Raw genomic sequence first — 19,974 nt, 5'->3', positions numbered from 1 at the left:
CTGTGCCAAATCGCAGAACTTCTCCATGCCCTGGCTTCCTCAGCTGCAAAACAGGGTTGATCTTCCAAGCGTCTGCTGCATGGAGTTGTGACGTGAGGAAGGACTGAGCGCTTGGCAAATACATGTTAGCTGTTACTCATTTCCCAATGTCCCAGAGCAGAGGGGAGAGAGTGGCTTTGATTGTTGAAACCCTAAAAGTCAACAAAAATCTGCTATGCAAATGATGAAAGAAATCAGAATTCCATTTGCTCAGTGAGGCAGAAAGAGAGAGAGATTAGCAAGCTGTCCTTGGTAGTGGCCCCACCAAGGCTGGGAGGCTTGTGGAGACGGCCAGGCCATCATGTCTGTCCAAGGAGCTCCTGAGGTGCAGAGGCCCCTGGAGCTTCTAGACGGAGCAACCTTACACTCTTGGTTTCAGAGAAGAATCCCATACAATTAGCCTGTCTCTCTTGCCCTGGGAAAATCCCTGGAGTTGGGGTGACAGTGAGCTTAGGGGGACTGCTGATGGCGGACACAATGCCAGCGGCCTTGTGAAGGGCTCCCTGACTCCCACGTTGAAATGCTACTGTAGCATCTTTAGGCTGTCTCTTCACATTCCGCTGATACCAGAGCATCCTGAACATATCAGAACCTTTTATTTGAAATAAAGTCTGCTTTGCCTAAAGAACAGAGCTCAATAGCCTCGTTAGAGCAAAATGCCACCTGAACATTAAACAGAGCCTGAAGGGAACGTCCCTACCCCAAATTTAGGGTGAAGGGTAAGGGAAGAAAAGGGGTTGGGAAAACAAAGAGAAACAGCAAAATGCTGAGAAAGGTAAGGAACAGAGGAGGGGAGTAACTTAGAAATGTGTACTGCAGAAGTGTGGGACAGGGCCACGGAAGCGGATCCAAGAAGCCACATCGGGGCACCAGCCGCACGTCAACTTTACAGCAAGAAAGCACCTTCTATTTCATTTACCAAACCTATTCATATTAGAGACTGGGAAACTGACGCTTGCCTGCTCGTGGTCACACTGGGCGTCGGTGAGAGCTGGGGGAGGAAGCCTGGCCACCTGCCTCCCTACCTGGGTCTCTGGAAGTTGTTGCTTCTCCCCACCACCAGGTGCAAGGCTTGGTTTGAAATGAGAACCCTTTTCTTCCTACAATATCTACAGTGAATTGTGGGGACATTCATGCCACTTCTGTCCTAGACGTCAAGCCTTCATTGCATGGTGTGCTTTATAAGTAAACTAGGGTTCCCTGGGTAGAGGCTGGGTTCTTTGAGAGGCCTGGAGGTGGAGAAGAGCTCCACCAAAGCCCTGGAAATAATAGTCAAGGACCCCGACTGACCGGAGGGGAAGCAAAGAAAGCCCTGAATTTTCTGCGACTTTATCAGAATGCATTAAAAATGAAAATTGTGATTTCTTCTGAGAAAATATTGGTGCTTTCTTGTTTTATTAAAGGGAAACTTCTTCTTTTCTGATACACACGCTGGTGCCATGGAGTGATTATTTGTCCCATTTTATCTTCAGTGACCTGGGAGAAGAACGAGATAAAGCTCCTTTCAAAGTGGCCTGAAGAATCCTCTTGAGATGCAGATGGAAGCCAGTGACTTTCAAAACTGGTCAGAATAATTTCACAACGGAGACAAAAGCAAATATACTCTGCTACTGCCTATAAATTCTCACCCATAAATGCATTTTCCCAATAAGCCTGCTGGCCACCCATCTCGTCTCTGAATTCCCATCCTGTGCTAATGAACGTCCCAGATCCACACAGAACACCCGCTACATCTGGTCTGAGCCTTTGCAGCTTGCGTTCGTCTTTATAAATTTGGTTCTATCTTGCAGTAAAAACAAGATCGCTATCAATTTGTTTGATCTCCCCTGCAAGCAGCTATAGGACATTGTTAATTCTCTCCCAAGACCTTTCCCCTCTCACTCTAAGGGAGATAAACAGAGTTATTCTAAACCCTTTGCTGTGTTATGACAATCTTCTCAGAATAATTACCCTAATGCATCCACAAGAGCAAAAGAGGACATAAAAGATAAGACTGCCAGAGTTTAAGCCAAAGATCAGTTGAAACATCCAGCACTTTCAAAAATAATATTTAGAAACAAGAACTCCCAGAAAACATTCTTATGCTGATTTCCACAAGGCTGTAAAGGTCAATGGGCCCGACCCCATGCTGAACAATAGGTTTAAAATGCAGAGCTAGACATCCAGTCACATATGAATAAAGGAATGTAATGCATCAAGAAGTATATTTTTCTTCCGATGAAAACATTAAAAAATAGTGTCCCAAAGATAGCAGGGTTGTGGCAGTGAGCTTGTCACCAAATGATGGAATTCACTAAACAAGTTATAAGAAACTTGACTAAGGAAATTGTGCCAGCCCCTCCAGTTTGCCGTAGTTGGTACTGAGATACAGAGCCAGTTAGCACATGTTGGGGGTGGGTGGCTGGAATTTGAACCTAAATAATAAGACTCTAGAGCCAGTGCTATTAACCAGGGATGGTGTGAGAAATTGGGATAAGGTGAAGCTCAGGGATGGGATGTGTGGTCACTTGGAAGATGTTACCTGCTCTGTCCACTAACCTTAAGGGGTAAATCTGGCAGCAGAGGTGGTGGGAAGGAAGATGATTTTTCAGTTAGGAGAGAGTATTTCAGTTCTTGGTTATGCCCTTTGTTAATTTCTCATTCAAGTTTCTGAAGCCTGTCCTGCTGATAAACCATCCTTGAAGTGCAGTTGGTTGGCATCTCGTTAAAAAAGAGGTTTTCAAAAATACAGTGCTTTTATAGGACACTGTAGTAGACTGAATTGTGTCTCCCCAAAAGGTACGTTGAAGTCCTAACCCACAGTACCTATAATTATGAACTTTTTTGGAAATCAGGTCTTCGTAGATGTAATCAAGTTAAGACGAGGTCATGCTAGATTACTGTGGGCCCTAAATCCAATGACTGGTATTCTTATAAGAGGAGTGGAAATGCAGACACAGGAACACAGACACATAGAGGAAAAGGCCATATGATGACAGAGGTAGAGGTCAGAGTGAGGCACTTCCAAGCCAAGGCACACCAGGGATTGCTGGCAAGAGGAAGGAAACCTCTTCCCCTAAAGGCTTCAGAGGAGCATGGCCCTGCCAACACCTGGATTTCAGACCTCTAGCCTCTAGTACTGTGAGACAATACATGTATATTGTTTTAAGCCAGCAAATTTGCAGGGATGTGTTATGGCAACCCAAGGAAATTAATACAGACACTATAGCATTGGAACAAAGTTAGTGTCCCTTGAACAAAAATTATTTTGGCTCTTCTGTTTATTTTAAGAATGGAGCTCTAATACTAATCCATTCTGGATGGAAACCCCAAATGGGTAACTGTATCATTTTTGAAAAACACTAGAGTGAACCTTTAATTATGTTATAGTGTGTAGTCATAATAAAGTATCTAGAGATATCCACTGTGCAGACTGGACAGTCAAGCTAAAGTGTGTTGTCTGCTAAACTAATTCCATCTACTCCGCTTGATTTATCATTTCTATATCGCTCTGCTTCTTTAGAATACTACTTTCTACATTTCCCCCTTTGCTCACTTTGGAACAACATGAGAACAATTCCCAGAAGACAGTTCTCCATATGGAATCAACTGCAAAAAGCAAACTTTAACCTTCTGAAACAGATCTTTGGTGAGATAGAGTCCCCTATACCTATGATTTCCTTTAAAGGGTTCTCTCTTCACTAACACCAAATATTTCTTATTGTTCTTCCAAAAGCTTTGCATTTTGTACTGCTGTTGATAAAAGTACATACTTAATCTATTTCACACATTACAACTGAAAATTGTAATATTTAGTATATATTTACTTTAGAGCAATATTTAGTATATCACTTTACAGCCAACACACCCTAGAATTCTGTGATAGTAATCTGGTTATCTTCTTATCTGAAATGTATTTAAGTACACACACACACCCCTTATCTTTTACACTGTAAGCAAGAAATTAGCATTTTATTCATTATTATTCACTTCTTGTGGCAGGGATTCCAAAGGACCTGACTGAACTGTTTAAGTGGCTTGATCAGTGACTTTACCACAGATGAAAATACTGCCCAAACTCTGCACATGAAGTTATCTTCTCATGCAAAGTGGATGTGACATCCAAGTTCTTAACTGATGCCTTTGATCAAGCATCTATAGAATTAGCTCTACGAAGAGCTCCAGTCATTGAAGGCTCCCAAGGTCATATCTAATCCAATGTATCTCCTCCACCTGCTTGCTGGGCAGTCACCCTGACCTAATCCCCCCACCATTTCAGTCATTGTTCAAGGTTAGATACCTAACACGGAGGCCTGAATCCAGGTCTTCCATTAAGTAAGAACATGTGACCAGGAAGGGGAAGGAAGATTCTGAGTCAGGTGTGCCCTAGCCATCTCTTGTTCACACATCGGGGTGAATTTGCTTATCCTATCATATGGTGCATATTTTGGAATCCAGAGAGAATGTTGTTTTGTTAAGGATGAGATCCAGTAATGGGGAAGTGGGAATGGAAATGATGCCCTAGCAGGTCCTGGGTAATGACATTGAGAGTGAGTGAAAGCAGAATAGTTAATAATGAACTAACTCTGTCTCGGCTACTTACCCAGCAGAACTCTCCACCTCCACCCTCTCCACGGACTTGCATGATGAAAGCCTTAAGCCTGATGTTGCAAGCCTAGTATTGCACCCCATACACCACTACAGATTATGTAAAGGCCAACAGATTGAACTTTTGCAGTGAGACAGAATCATATTTTAATCTTGTGTCTGGTATTTACTGGCTGTGTGACCCAGGGCAAGTCACTTGACCTCTCTGAACATTCAGTTTTTCATCTGTAAAATGTGAATCATGAAACTCCCATAACAAACTTGTTATGAGAATTAAATAACTTAATGCTTAACACATCATCTTGCACATAATAAGCAATAAATAAATATCAGCTATTATTAAATGAACCCAAACTATGCAAAGTAGCATTTATTCCTGATGGTCAGTCACTGACCATCAAATGGTTGATTAATTGATCCAGTTCAGCCCCCGAGAAGTCTAAGGTAACTTTACCCTAACTACCTGTGGGCCAGTTATATCGCCTTATTAATCAAATAGGATATTTACTTGTCTAATTTCACTACTATCAAATAAAACAGCTAGCAATTTGTCAACTACAGTATGGGGAGACAGAATGGAAGGCAAGGATTCAGAACATTCAAGCAAATACACCTGGCTGATTTATACTTGGAGAGGCAGGCTGTGTAGGGGCACCCAAAGACTTTAGTGTATTTGCATTATTTGGTTTCCTGTCCACACTCAAAGAGCATCCTGTGTGACTCTGAGCCAGGTTGGCTTCCAGATGGTTGGGCACCCTATCTGATTTATTCCAGTGGGACCAGTAAGTAGAAAGGCTGGTGGGACAGATTTGATAGAAGACTGGGTTGTTACAAAATGTAGTGAGCTCCCCATTGATGAAGATGTATGAACAGAGGCTTGATGCCCAATCCTTAGGGAAGCTGGGGAAAGAATGTGTTCCTTTGGAAAATATGTGTCTAGATAAGAGTTAAGTGTCTTTCTACCTCTAAGATGGTATTATCCAATGACTCTATAACAAGCATGAGAATCTGTATTTATAATTTCAGTATTTCAGGAGGCTTCCATTAGGTTTTAAGTCACCTATGGATAATTTCATGCCAAAAAAAAAAGATGAACTAATCAAAGGAATAACTGCAACATACTTTATATACAGTAAGGTACAGTTATTCATTCCGGTCTAAATTACTTTTTGAAACAAGTAAATAGTCTATAACTAGTACTGGGATTATACAAAGAGTATATGCTATTTGCAGATATGTGCAGTAGGAGGAAGAAAAATATGCCCTAATAAAATTACAGCTCATAAGTTTCAACATTAAAAACCCTGCTTTAATTTTATAATCCATCCTTATGAAGTCACTGAAGATTTGTAAGCTTTTGCCTAATGAGGATCTACAGTATAATGGTCATAGCACTCTGAGGATGGAGGGGCAATGTACCTCGGAAAACATTTGAAAATCCATTTAATTATATCAGGCCCCATGACAAGCATTTATGAATGCACACATCAAAAACTAGAGGTGTGATTGGGGACCACATATCATCAGCTGAGTAGCAGACACAAAGCTAAGTACAATTCTGCTTCTCTTCTCAAATTAACAGGATTGCCTCTGTTTAATTCCAGTTGTGGTTTTCTTAAGGAGTAAACCAATGGTGCAGCACTATTGCAGCCCAATCAACTGCCTAATTTCTCATACTGAGCCCTTATGATTTTGCAAAGCTAAGCAGACATGCCAGGTATATTTCTGTGGAGACCCACTGCAGACAATAGCGACTCTGCTCTTAACCCAAGCAAAGAGTCTGGGGCTGACAGCACCCTAGGCTTCCCACACGCTGCTGTCTGCACGTTAGGTGTGATAAACTGAATACTAATTAGGTTTTAACACTTGCAATTGGATGGTTTATTCATGCTGTTGTAATGTACTTTTCCTTTCCAAATTTGGTTTCACTGTTGTCACTTACCAGGTCATTGCCTGAGTTTTGGTGGCAATACTGATAACTTCTTATAGCCTCCCCCATTAGTCAATGCTTATTTGTTGAATGCACAACCTCTTCGGAGTCCAGCCACTTCTGGTTTACTGCAAGAGTCCCCTAAACTAATTTTGCTTCTTCCATCCTTGATCACTTACAGTCCATTCTCAACACAGCTGCCAGAGGGCTTCTCTATGTCAAAGTCAGCTCATGGCCCTCCTCTGCACAGATTCCTCTGGGGGCTCACCGTTTCACTTGAGATCAAAGCGGAAGTCTCTTGGAAGGCCTGATCTAGAAGGTTCTGTATAGCCCTGCCCCTCCATTGTTTCTGTGGTGGCCTGCCCTACCACTCCCTCTTTCACTCGCCCTATCCCGCTCACCCAGCTTCCTTGGAATCCCCAAGCCTAGAACGCTCCCGCCTTAGAGCTTCTGCACTGCCAAAGCTTCTGCACTACTGGGACTGATCTTCTCTCCTAGATCTTCACTGACCTTCACTCTTCTGTCATGTCTTTCAAGTCTTTTCTCAAATATCACCTTGACTACCCTACCTGAAATTTTAACACCCACCTCCAACATCCTGCTCTATTTTTATAATTAGGTATAAATCAGATTAAAAATACACAGAATCTATATTCTGAAAACTAAAAAATACCACAGAAAGAACTCAAAAAACCTAAATGAATGGAGAGACCCACTATGTTCCTGAATGAGAACACTCTACATAGTAAAGATTCATATACAGGTTTAACACAATTCCTAGCAAAATCCCAGCAGGATCATTTCATAGATATAGACGAGGGGACTTTAAAATATATATGGAAAGGTAAAGGAACTAAAATAGCCAAAGCAATTTTGAAAAAGAAGAATAAAGTGGAGGAATCATTCTACCTAATTTTAAGACTTACTATATAGATAGCTAATACTCAAGACAGTGTGTTACTGGCAGAGGAATAAACACATAGACCAATGGAGTAGAGCTGAGAACCCAGAAATACACCCACACAAGTATGACCAACTGACTTTTATCAAAGGAATACAAGCATTCAATGGGAGAAGAATAGTCTTTTCAACAAATGGTGCTGGAACAATTGGACAACCACAGGCAAAAAAAAAAAAAAAAAACCAAAAAAACCACTCAATCTAAACCTCATATCTTATATAAGATTAGCTGAAAACCAATAAAAATTTAGATGTATAACATAAGAACATAAAACTTTTAGTAGATAACTTAGGAGAAAATCTTGATGACATGGGGCTAGGAGGTGAATTCTCAACCATGGTTAAAAAATGATAAATTGGACTTTGTCAAAATTAAAAACTTTTGCTTTGTCAAAGACAACTGTCAAAAAAAGTGAAAAGACAAATGACAGATTGAGAGAAAATATCTGTAAACCACATATCCAACAAATGACTTGAATACAGAATATGTAAAGAATGCTCAAAACTCTATAGTAAGAAAACAACTACCCAACTGAAAAATGGGCAACAGGCGTAAGCTGAAACTTCATCAAAGATGATATAAGCAAATAAACACATAAAAAGATATTCATCAGCCATTAGGCAGATACAAATTAAAACCTTGGTGAGAATTACTACACACCTATTTAGCTAAAATTTTTAAAAAGACAACAATTCATGTGGAAAGGATGTGGAGTAACAATTCTAAATCATTGCTGTTGGGAATATAAAATGTTACAGACACTTTGGAAGATAGTTTGGCAGTTTCTTATGCATTTAAACATATACTTGCCATATAACCAACAATGTCACTCTTAGATACTCAAGTGAACTGAACACCTACATATACACAAAAACCTGTATGTGGATGTTTATAGTAACTTTATTCATAATTGCCAAAAGCTGGAAGCAAAAATAAAAGATATCATTGAGTAGATGAATGTATAAACAAACTGTGGTCTATCCACCCAATGCAACATTATTCAGTGATAAAAACGAATGAGCCATTAATCCACATAACAACATGGATTAATCATAAATGTATTTTGCAAAGTGAAAAAAGCCAGATAGAAAATACCACATGCTGTATAATTCCATTTATATGATAGTCTGGAAAGGCAAAAATGTAGATGTGGAAAACACATCAGAGACTGTTGAGGGTCAGGGTGGGAGGAGTGACTGAGTACAAACAGCTGCCCAAGGGAACTGGCAGGGCGCTGGGACTGTTCTCTCTGGTACGATGGTGCTGGATACACGACTACATTTTTCAAAATCCACAGAACTCTACAGCACAAAGAGTGACCTTTACTTTATGCAAATTCAAAATATCAAAAAGAATTTCAGGAGAAACTAGGATGGAATGCAGACCATCACAAATGAATCTACCTGTATTACAAATGTATAAGGTAACCTTGCTGAAAGGAATGGGGGAAAAGGTAGCCAACCTAAGTAACTTCGGAAAACAATATTTTGAATTGATGCTGTAAGGCGAAAAGCAAACAAAACTATATATAAACTATGTGCCCCAGTCAGTAAATTTGTTTCTCACAAGGATACAGGTTGGCCATTCTGAAACTACACTAGGCTTGAACAAATAAGTAAATGGATAGTGGATAGATGATGAGAGCCAGGTTTCTCACAGTCAGAGAAAGAACTTACAAATAACCAAGGTGGGAAGTTAGAAGAATAAAACCTATGGTGCTGGACTGGAATCAGAGACACCAGTATGAACTCATACATATATGTATGTATACGTGTACATATATACAAACGCACATATACACATATAGATAGATATAGAAATAAGTACATATATGGATTAATACACACTTATACATATATGAATATTAATATATATCTCCTATCCTAGCTCTGTCTGCTGAGGGGTCCTAGGAGCAGGGACACTCCAGTAGGAATGAGCACACCCTGCACCCACATTATAGATTATAAGTATCACTCTCCAATCAAAAGAGCCAGGGCTTCCTGTGGAAATGACAGTTCTAGGGCTGGGACAGGGAAAATGGGGCAGGGAAAATGCAAGAAAAGGGATGAGGACACGTCAGAAGGACACAGAAGCCAACTTGAAAGAGTTCTCAATTGCCAAAGCTAGAATAATTTGAGCAGCAAGGTAAATAACTATATAATTATAGCATTGGAGTCTAACCCAAAGAGTTAACTAAGTATCCATGGGTTCATACTGATCTAAATAAATGATCGAATAACAAATACATGTGGAAGAAGGGCGAGATCTTTCTTATAGGAGAATTATCAGTAATAAATGTAGAAGGAATTACGAAACTAGAGAATCCGCATTAGAACTCCACAGCAATGATTGCTACAGGTAAGGTTCACTGGTGAATGCCAACATTAGGGGGCAATACTTTAAGGAGAAACAGAATAGTTACATAGCTTTCTCAAAGTATCTCCCCCTAAATATTGATTAATTACTATAGTGGCTTTAACATATGTCCACAGATTTTTTGATACTCCTTCATCCAGGAGGTAGAGCTTAATCCCTCTCCTCTTGCTTGTGAGCTGGGTTGAATGACTGGCTTCTAAGGAATGGAGTATGGAAAGGGAAAAATTAGTAATTTTATAAAGGAGAAATCTGGCAGAGACCACCCTGCAATAAGTGATCAAGTTTAATATGATGAGAAATAAGTCATGTTGATATCATGTCCCCCCTAATACGATGTGATGAGAAATCTATAACTCCAGTCTGACCATGAGAAAACATAAGGCAAACCCACACTGGGAGACGTTCCACAAAATAATTGATTAGTACTCTTCAAAACTGTCAAGGTCACACAAAATGAGGAAAGACTGAGGGATTGTCCAGATTATAGGAACAATAAAAAGACAGGACCAGCTCAATGCAATGTGGTATCCAGGGTTTGATCCCGGAATAGAAAAAGAACATTAGTGGGGAAAACGGTGAAATTTTTTAAAAAGTCAGTAGTCAAGGGTGTCATACTTCTATTAATTTCTTAATTTTGATACATGTATCATGGTTTGTGAGATGTTAACATTAGGAGAAGCTGGGTGAAGGATAAATGAAAAATTTCTGTATTATTTTTGCCACTTTTATTAGTTTAAAATTATTTCAAGATAAAATGTTTTTTAAAAGCATGATGAAAAGACTAAGTGCTGGCTAGGGTGCAGAACAGTTGAATCACTCAGATATTGCTGGTGGGAATTTAAAATGTTACAGCCACTCTAGAAATCAGCTTGACAGTTTCTCGTGAAATTTAACATACAAAAGACAGACAACCGTAATTAAACAACTAATTGTATTATTCATGGGTATTTAGCCCAGAGAAATGAAAATGTATATCCAAATAAAAACTTCTATATGAATATTTATAGTCACTCTACTAATAACAGCCCAAACTGGAAACAAAACCCAGGTGTCTTTCAATGAGTTAACAATTTTTTAAAACTGTGGTATATCCCATGGAATACTACTCAGCAATACAGAGGAAAGAACTATTGATACACACAACAGTTTAGATGGATCTGGAGGGATTCATGCTGAATGAAAAAAAAAAAAATCTCCAAAGGTTATGCCTTGCATGTATGTACTTTTACAACACTTTTTTTTTTTTTTTTTTTTTTGTCAGTGGAGGTACTGGGGAAGGAAGCCAGGACCTCATGCATGCTAGGCACAGGCTCTACCACTGAGCTATACCCTCCCCCACTTTTATGACATTTTAAAGACATTCTTGAAAAGACAAACCTAAGACTAATAATGGAAAAGCAATCAGTGGTTGCCAGGAGGTAGAGGTAGGGTGATAGAAGGATTCTGTATTTTGATTACAGTGGTGGTATTTATTTGAATTTATAAATGGTATAAACTTAATAAAACTATGCAGCAAAAGAGTCCATTTTACTGTGTGTTAATTCTAAAAATAAAAAAAAAATTTTAAATGAAAGCCATACACCAAAGATTACTGCACTTTAAACATTACTGTATCCATATTGTAACTCTATGGAAAATGAAGAAATTCCAAAAGAATGTAAAAATTGTGCATATGTTAATGTCTACATTTTAAATTAAAGTTAAGTGATGAAAAAATGTAAAAGCCATACACATGGGGCTGTGTTGGTTTTATTTTTCCTATTGATTTCTACTCACAGCAGTGAGTGAGCTGACTGCAATACTTTGAAATAGATTTGGACTTGCTTTTGGCCTAAAGTGTTGTCAAACTTTTTAAACATTCCATATATGCATGAAAAGGATAGACAGTCTATAGCTGTAGATATTAGTTTATACCTAGTCTGTTAGGTCCAATTTGTTTAATGTGTTGTTCAAGTATTTCTCTATTTTTTCTTTAAACTAAGATAGGAGTGTGCATCTCATTGTCATAAAAGAATTACCTGAGGGAAATTTTTAAGTTGAAGATGAAAGTAGTTTCTTACAGAAGGATTTGTGTACACTTCTGCCAAGTGCTTGGCGGCATGACCAGTCCAAGACCACCTTTAGTCACATTCACAGCTTGGTGTTTCTTTGACAACCCAGGCAATGCAAATCCAGGCTACAGTTCTACATAAGGACAGGCCCATGGCCACAATTCTCAGTGACGAGTCTTTCTTTTTTTATTTCCACTGCTCTTGTTAACCCTGGAGAAGGGTACCTTTGGCTCCTACTTTCCATCAGAGTACAATCCTATGGGGTCCAAAGTTAATGTGGGGGAGAGTCTTTTATTAGTGTCCTCCCACAACCCTAGACTGTGGCCCTTCTGTCTGCCCTGACTCCTGACTCCTTCCTGGCTCCTTTGCCTGTGCCCTGATCACCTAGGTTTCTGACCTCCTGACCGTTCTCTGGTGCCCCATGCCTGACCTCTGAAAAACCCAGCTCCTGTTACCCGTGGGGTGGCCATTCAGCCAGGGCTGGGTGGCTGCTGTGGTGGCTTTGCTCCTCTCTCGAGTCACTGAGGCAGAAGGAAGCACAAATGCAGACCTACTATGCTTCTCCACCTCAGCTGAGGTGATCAAGGCAAAGACTGGGCATATGTATTAGTGTCCAGGGGCCCCTCATAACAAAATACCACAGACAAGCCGGCTTAAACAACACAAATGTATTATTTCCTCACAGCTCTGTAGGCTGGAAGTCCCAGATCAAAGTGTCAAATGGGCTGATTTCTTTTGAGGTGTCTCTCCTTGGCTTGCAGACGGCTGCTTTCTCCCCGTGTCTTCATATGGTCTTCCCTCTATGTGTGTCTGCATCCTAATCTCTTCTTATAGGGAAATACTAGTCATGTTGGATTAGGGCTCACCCTAATGACCTCCTTTTAACTCAATCACCTCTTAGGGACCCTGTCTCCAAATACAGCCACGTTCTGAGATACTGCGGATTAGGACTTCAACGTGTGAATTTAGCAGAACACAATTCAGACATACCCACTTATATCGAAACCGAGAAATGCTGTGACCTGCCCACGTTACCACACCAGCATCATCAACACAAATGCGTTTGCCTGCGTACCACCCAGGTTTTGGCAATAAGCAACTTTACCTCGCACAAGCACGATATGCCATCTGCTTCCCAACTATACGAGAGAATTGGCAAGCTTCAGTGCAAAAGTTTGAGTTCTAGATATTAAATATTTCAATATTAATTTGTTCTTTGAAATGCTTACCAAAGTTATCAGTATGTTCATTACAAGCCTCATAATATTTAATATTCACTCATGAAATCAACAGGACAGGATTCTACCCTCAGTTCTTTGGTGCTGAAAGTAGAACCTCTTATTTTGTTCTCCTTGTCATTATTTCTCTTCTCCTCCAGGTACTTCAGTGAACCATATAAGACTGTACATATTAAATCCTGTGATATGCTTAACTGACAAAATATGGGAAAAAATGTCTGTACCAGTAGCTATAAATGACATCATATGCTCTGGAGGAAAAATGTCTCAGTGGGAAGTAAGGTAGCAATAATAAAAACACACCAGTTACACTGAAAACAGGAACGCGTTTGGCCGAGAGAGAAAAAAATTGTTTCTCAGCACAGAATTTTTGATGGAGAAATTGACTTTAAGTAGGCTTAACACAGAGGGTGTGTGTGTCAGCACTAACAATGGGCATTTCTGTATTTTTATTTAACATTATTCACGGCTTCAAAATAAGTATTTTCTGTTTCTTCCTGTATCATAGAAGAGAAGTGGGATAAGCTTCCCAGGCTCCCCAAGGAAACAGTGGCTCACGCTTACGGAGTACGCCTCTGCCAAGGACTGCCTGCATCAGCTCATTTCACCTGCAAGTCAATCCTCAGAGGCAGCTACCATTATTTTCCCCACCTTATTGATGAGAAAACTAAGGATGGAGTTTGGGTGATTCCCACACGGTCACACAACTAGGAAAATAGAGGAGCTGTGACTTGAACTCCGCTCTGACTTTAAATCCCATGTTTTTAACCACTATATTTAACCTCTTCTTGACCCCACATTTCCTCAAGTGTACAGGGCATAAGATACAAATGAAGACCTTGGCAATATTAAGGAAATACTATACCCAGAAATATTAGAAAAAAATAAAGCTCCCTGCAAATAGGCACGGAGCTAATTAGGGGAAAAGTGAACTCTCACTGCCTGCCATGTCCAGGCACTAAGAGGTCTTGTTAAGCTCGTCACAGACTAACAAAGCTGGAAGAAAATACTTTATGGTTTGGCAACGTCAATGGCCTAATTTACCGAGTATTAGTTAAAAGGTACTACACAGTGACTGTGTCTAACAATTATTAGTAAAGGAAAGCTTTAGAAACCTTATCTCACAATCAATACTGCTTATTCTCTTAAAACATTGAAGAGAAGTTTTAACTATTTTCAATGTCAACTTCAGTAATAACAACTAGAACAAAGAGAAAAGAACAAGATACTACTTTCATCCCAATTGTTCAAAGAATTCCACGGGAATACAGAGGCGCAAACGACCTTTTCCTTTATTTCTTTTGAGGGAAAGAGGCCCAATCATGCTGTGAAGTAAAGGTTTGCAAAAGTAAATAGTATGTAAGGAAACTCTTGCCTAGGTTGCCTTGTCAATATCAGAGTGTGTCAATAAAAATGGCTGCAATGCATGGGAGTGTACTGAAGTAGACATTTCAGACTCCAAATAAGGGACACGTCATCGAGCAGGAGAGTCAGGAGACCTGGGTTCTAATGCAGGTCCTGCTATTTACATCTGAGGGCCTTCAGCCAGCCATTTCTCAGGCCTCAGTTTCCATACTAGAAACGTGAAGCGCTGGACAAAATCATCTCCACGGGCCATTACAGCTCTAGTGCCCTGGCCCTCTAGACCCGTCTCTGCAACCTCCTTCTAGGGGCTGAGCTTTCCGGGGTGAGTTGGAGAGCTTCTTCCCCATGCCCAGATGTGAGAGAAAGCAAAAGGAAGTGCTTTGTTTTTTTTCCTTCGGCGATTGGCATTGAGGAAAGCTCCTTGTCAGGAAGGAGTATATTATCTGAATGTTTAACGGCGTCACAAACACATGCTTCAACAAAGCAAGAGCTCGCTCTCACTCGATGGAAACAATCCCTGTCACTGGTATCAGCACTAGCCACTCAACCTGAGCTTAACCGTCTCCTTGCAATTCCATATCTTGTCTGATTTTCACTTTTTGGTTTGCTATCCTCACATTGTTCTTTTGCACAGCGTGAGAGCTGCTTCTGATTCTGTTTGTTGCCATAGGAATCAACTCTCATATAGATATGAAAGTGACTTACCTGCGGCTCCTTCCAATGGCACCAGGGGCCAGGCCTAGGATGTGATCTATGGGGAAATTATGGCTTGGGGCTCCAGGCAGTCATTCTATAAGGAAAAGTAAGCACCTACGATTTGCATGGTAATTCCATTTTTCAACAAGCAGGCCACCTGTGTTTTCCCATCTTCCTGAAAACATATATTCCAGAGAGGTAGATAAAACAGTGATTCTCATCTTAATTTGCAAATAGGGAAACTGAAGCCCAAAGGCATTACATAACTTGACCAAAATCCCACAGAAAGTGAGTGGCACTACTGAGGCTCGAGCCCAAATTCTTCAGGTCAGTTCTCCTTCCTTGCATTAGATCACCGTCTCTAATTCTAGGGTACTTAATTCTAAGACCAGAACAATTGTTGCTGCAGACAATTAGGGAAGTGTCATAGCTTAGTTCAGGGGTCAGTAAACTACAGCCAAAGCTAGCCCATCACCATCTTTTTAAAATAAAGTTCTAGTGGAACACAGACATGCCTATTCATTTACGTATTGTCTATGGCTGCTTTCATACTGTGACAGAGGCCATGTGGTCTGCAAGGCTGAAAATATTTACTATCTGGCCCTTTACAGAAAAGTTTGTGACACTCTGGCCTAGTGGGTAAAGAGTTGGATTCAGAATTCACACACACCGAGATTAGAATTCTAATTCTGCTACTTTGAAGTTGTGTCACCTTAGAAGTTACTTAACCTTCCAGAGCCTCAGTTTCTCCCTATGTAAAATGTGGCTTAATAATTGTGCCTGCCATGTAGGGTTGTTTCTTATCCCTTAATAGAATAAAATGAGATAATGAATGCTTAGAATAGTATCTGGCATATGGTAAACTGTCACTCAATGGTAATTATTATTATTTCTGAGGAAAATCAGGCCCCCTTTCCAGTGCTTTCTCCTGGGTAGCTGAGGTATATTCCACGGCACTGCCAAGATGTACGAAATTTTCATAGATCTGGTGCAAAAGCCTAAAAGCCTGGGCCTGCCGGCCTGCCTCGCTATTCCTACCCCTTGCGGCCCCCACTCCCCCCAGCCATGCCTGCTACAACTGAACCCACTTCTGATTTGGCTTCTGAGCTTGATTATCATTATTCAGGCCTTTCCTCTGCTAGTTAAGGACATTTGGCTGCTGCTTCTGCTTGGACACTGTTGCTACGCTTGGGATTTCTACCCCCAGTGGATCTGAGCTCTCGAGCAAAGTGTAGCCTGTGACAGTAAGTAGAACAGGAGGCGAGGGTGGTGCATTTTGTGGCAGGAATGGGGCCCAAGCCACAAACTGCTGTACAGGTGTGTCCCTTTTGTGCATGTTTCTGGATTTTTGAGTTATCTTAGTGGTGCAGGATGACTTATTTCTTATGTTCTGAGCTTTTATGTAAGAAATAGGTCATTCCACTGACATAGCCAGCTCAGAGACTCTACGTGATGAGCTGTGAGTGCATGTAGTCACCGCTCTCCTTGAGGTGGTCCCCAAAGGTTGGAGTTTATTCTGCACTTCCTGGACCTCTCTACCAGCCCAGGGTAAGGCTATCACTCACGACATGACCTAAGCCAATAAACGGCCCCATCTTCTTATCCTCTTTTTTTTAGGTTTTCCCCACGGGGAACTACATATTTTAAAATATTCCCCCATATTAACTGCAATTAATTATTTGAATAACTTTCTTTACTAACTGTACTTATGAAGTAATAATTAATGAAACTCTTCCTTTTTTATTTTTATTATTTTTTTGATGGAAGTATTGGGGATTGAACCTAGGACCCTGTGCATGCTAAGCACACATGCTATGAGTGAGCTGTATCTCCCCAACCCTCAAACTTTCCCCTTTTAAAAAATGAATTATAAAAGGAGCAGGTAACTCATAATCAGTTCCTTGTCAGTGTGAAATGGCCTCAAGTTCCTCATCTGTAAAATGGGGATGGTGATAGTCTGTATCTCAGGGCTGCTGTGAAGATTCAATGAGATCAAACAGTGGCTGACGCGCAGTAGGAGCTCAGGATGGGTTAGCTATGATGGTTGTGAAGATGAGGCTAAATTACTAGTCGAAAGCCAGAACTGATGGACTTGACAAAAATCTTGCCCCAAGGTCAAAGCATTTGTGGCTTTGGCTGCCTGCACAGTCTTAGGGGGATTATATATAAATTCTGTGTCAGGTTGGGAGCATTTTTGTTTGTTTTGCTTTGAGAACAGCAATCCCTGCATTTCTACCCTCTAGGTGTCTAGGGAACTGATCTAGACCCTTCTCAAGCCAATCTTTTCAGGCTCTACAACTTGAGGTTAAAAAAACAAGTAGTATTTTTGTTCCCCACTACACAGAGACGACTGCCTTCAATTTGCCCTGAAGTGCCTCCTTTGGGTTTCAGGATGTGTACCAGGAGGGCTCGGAAGGAAGCTGTCCTTTCATTTTAGCATCCCCAGATTCAATGACTAAGTCCAGGATGATGTATTTATAGCCTTTAAGAGGGGAGGTAGTAAGTAGGATAATTAGGGGCATAAGCTTTGAGTCATGCAGACCTGGCTTCTGCCCCTGGCCCTTTCACTCTCTGAGCCTCTGTTTCCTCACCTACAAAATGTAGAAAATGATAGTACCTACCTCATAAGCTGGATGTGGGAGGGAGTGAGACGGAGCACAGTCAACAGCTACAGTGGCCCTCGTGCAGGGGACATGCACAGGAGGGGCAGAGTGCGGCAGGCAGCATCTCGTTTCCTTCCTCCTTGTCTGCGCAGCCGGATCGTGGCCCCTCTCTGCCTCTGTGTTCTCAGGCTGACGAGTCCAGACCTCATAGTGTGCCTAGGGAAGAGACAAATGGCGGGATGGTGTCTTGGTTAATGTCAAGCCCATTTCTTCAGGGAAAAAGCAGGCATGCTGGGAACAGGTGGAAGTGAGCTAACCACAAGCGGACATCAAACTCACACAGCTGTTGGGGCGTCAGTTGAAGATGATACCATTTCATGATCCCCATCAGCTCTATCATCAGGAATCCCCAGACAAGCCCCTCAGAGTCTTGGCAAGCTGGTTTCATAAAAGTCCTGCTTCATCCTGGAAGCACATGAGGCTCAAAATCACTCCAGAGGGGCTGCAGCCTGGGGTAGGAAACCCATAGCCTGCAAGGCCTCAGAGAGGGTCACACTGTCTAATTAAAAGTTTCTCCTGGAAACTTGCTGCAAGGAGCAGGTGAGTATAACACCAGGACCGAGCCGTCCCAAACAGCCTGGTCTCTCCCAGGCCCAGCTGGTTCCCCTCCCGCCGGACCCCCGGGCATTGCATCAACACGACGCTTGTGCATGAGTTCACTAGGGCTCCATAACAAAGCCTCACAGACTGGGTGGCTGAAACAACAGAAACGTATTGTCTCCCAGTTCTGGAGGCTGGAAGTCTGGGATCAAGGTGTTGCTAAGGTTGGTTTATTCAGAGGTCTATTGTCTTGGTTGTAAATAGTTGCCATCCCCCATGTCTTCAAGTGGTCTTCCCTCTGTATGTGGTCCTAATCTCCTCTTCTTATAAAGACACCAAGCAGATTGGATTAGGGCCCACCCTAATGATGTCACTTTAACTTAATTAAAGACCCTGTCTCCAAATCCAGTCACATTCTGAGGTGCTGGGCATTAGGACTTCATCATATAAATTTGGGGGGACACAATTCGGCCCTCACACAGTGAGCCTGGGGCCCCAGCCCCCCAGTCTAAGTGAGGTACCGCCTGCCCTTGGAAATATTAGTTTCTTTTCCTCTTCTCCCCTTCTTCTCCTGCCAAATGGAGACCTTGTTCTCTTGTTCCTAAAACCTCCATTATGGGACTCCTTTACTCTCCCCAGCTGCAAAAGATACACAACCAAACGGCTCTGAGGTCACCCAGCCATGACCTCCTTCTGACCTTTTCCCTCTGCAGAGCAGTCCCCCACCCCCGCCTCGCTTTATGGTCTTACAGACTTGAGCCCAGCTTAGTCTCCTCATCCTCGGTTAAAAAGTGCACACACATTGGGCACAGTGCCTGCCAAGGGATGTGTGAGCGTTTCCAGGACGGCCCAGATTTTAAAAAATCCAATCTCCTTGTCAGACCACGTTTCCAATTACGCTTCTCAGTTTGGGATTTGGGAAATGTGGTCACTGTAGGTAGGAGCCTACCTCTTTAGAGGCAGATGCACAATTATGTATAATAATGTACCTCCTGAAGATGCATAATGAATGATAATTAAGATATTTACCTTATGCACATGTGCTTTCAGCCCCAGGACTCCAATTCAAAACGCCAATTGTTCCTTAACATAAAATGAGATTCATGACAATTCTTCCTAGAACTTTATCTCAAATGTTTTCTTCCAGCTCTATGAAGTACAAAGGGAGACTGGAATCAGAGTGCTGGTATATCACCCATCTTGAATTTTCCAGGCAGTCCAAGTTTCAAAGCATGTGTCCCCGATTGGGGTAAATACAATCTTCATGCAAAAATAATTCAACCATGAGGTTTGGTTAATTTACTTCTTAAATAGTCAGTTCCATTTTAAAGAACCTACTGGGTACCCCATATGATGACAACCATCGCCTTTTTTAATTTACTAGCAGCTGTTTTTCTCTTCCCCTTCCCCTCTCACCCATCTCCAAAAAAGGAAAATCTCAGGTCACTTTTGGCTCCCTAGGTGTTTAGTAATGTGTGTGTGAAGATTTGTCATTATCATTCCTATTTCCTGTATGATTTCAGTATGT

This window comes from Camelus bactrianus, chromosome 31, assembly GCF_048773025.1.
Source record: "Camelus bactrianus isolate YW-2024 breed Bactrian camel chromosome 31, ASM4877302v1, whole genome shotgun sequence".
Classification (NCBI taxonomy): Eukaryota; Metazoa; Chordata; class Mammalia; order Artiodactyla; family Camelidae; genus Camelus; species Camelus bactrianus.
Note: the sequence above shows the minus strand (reverse complement) of the source record.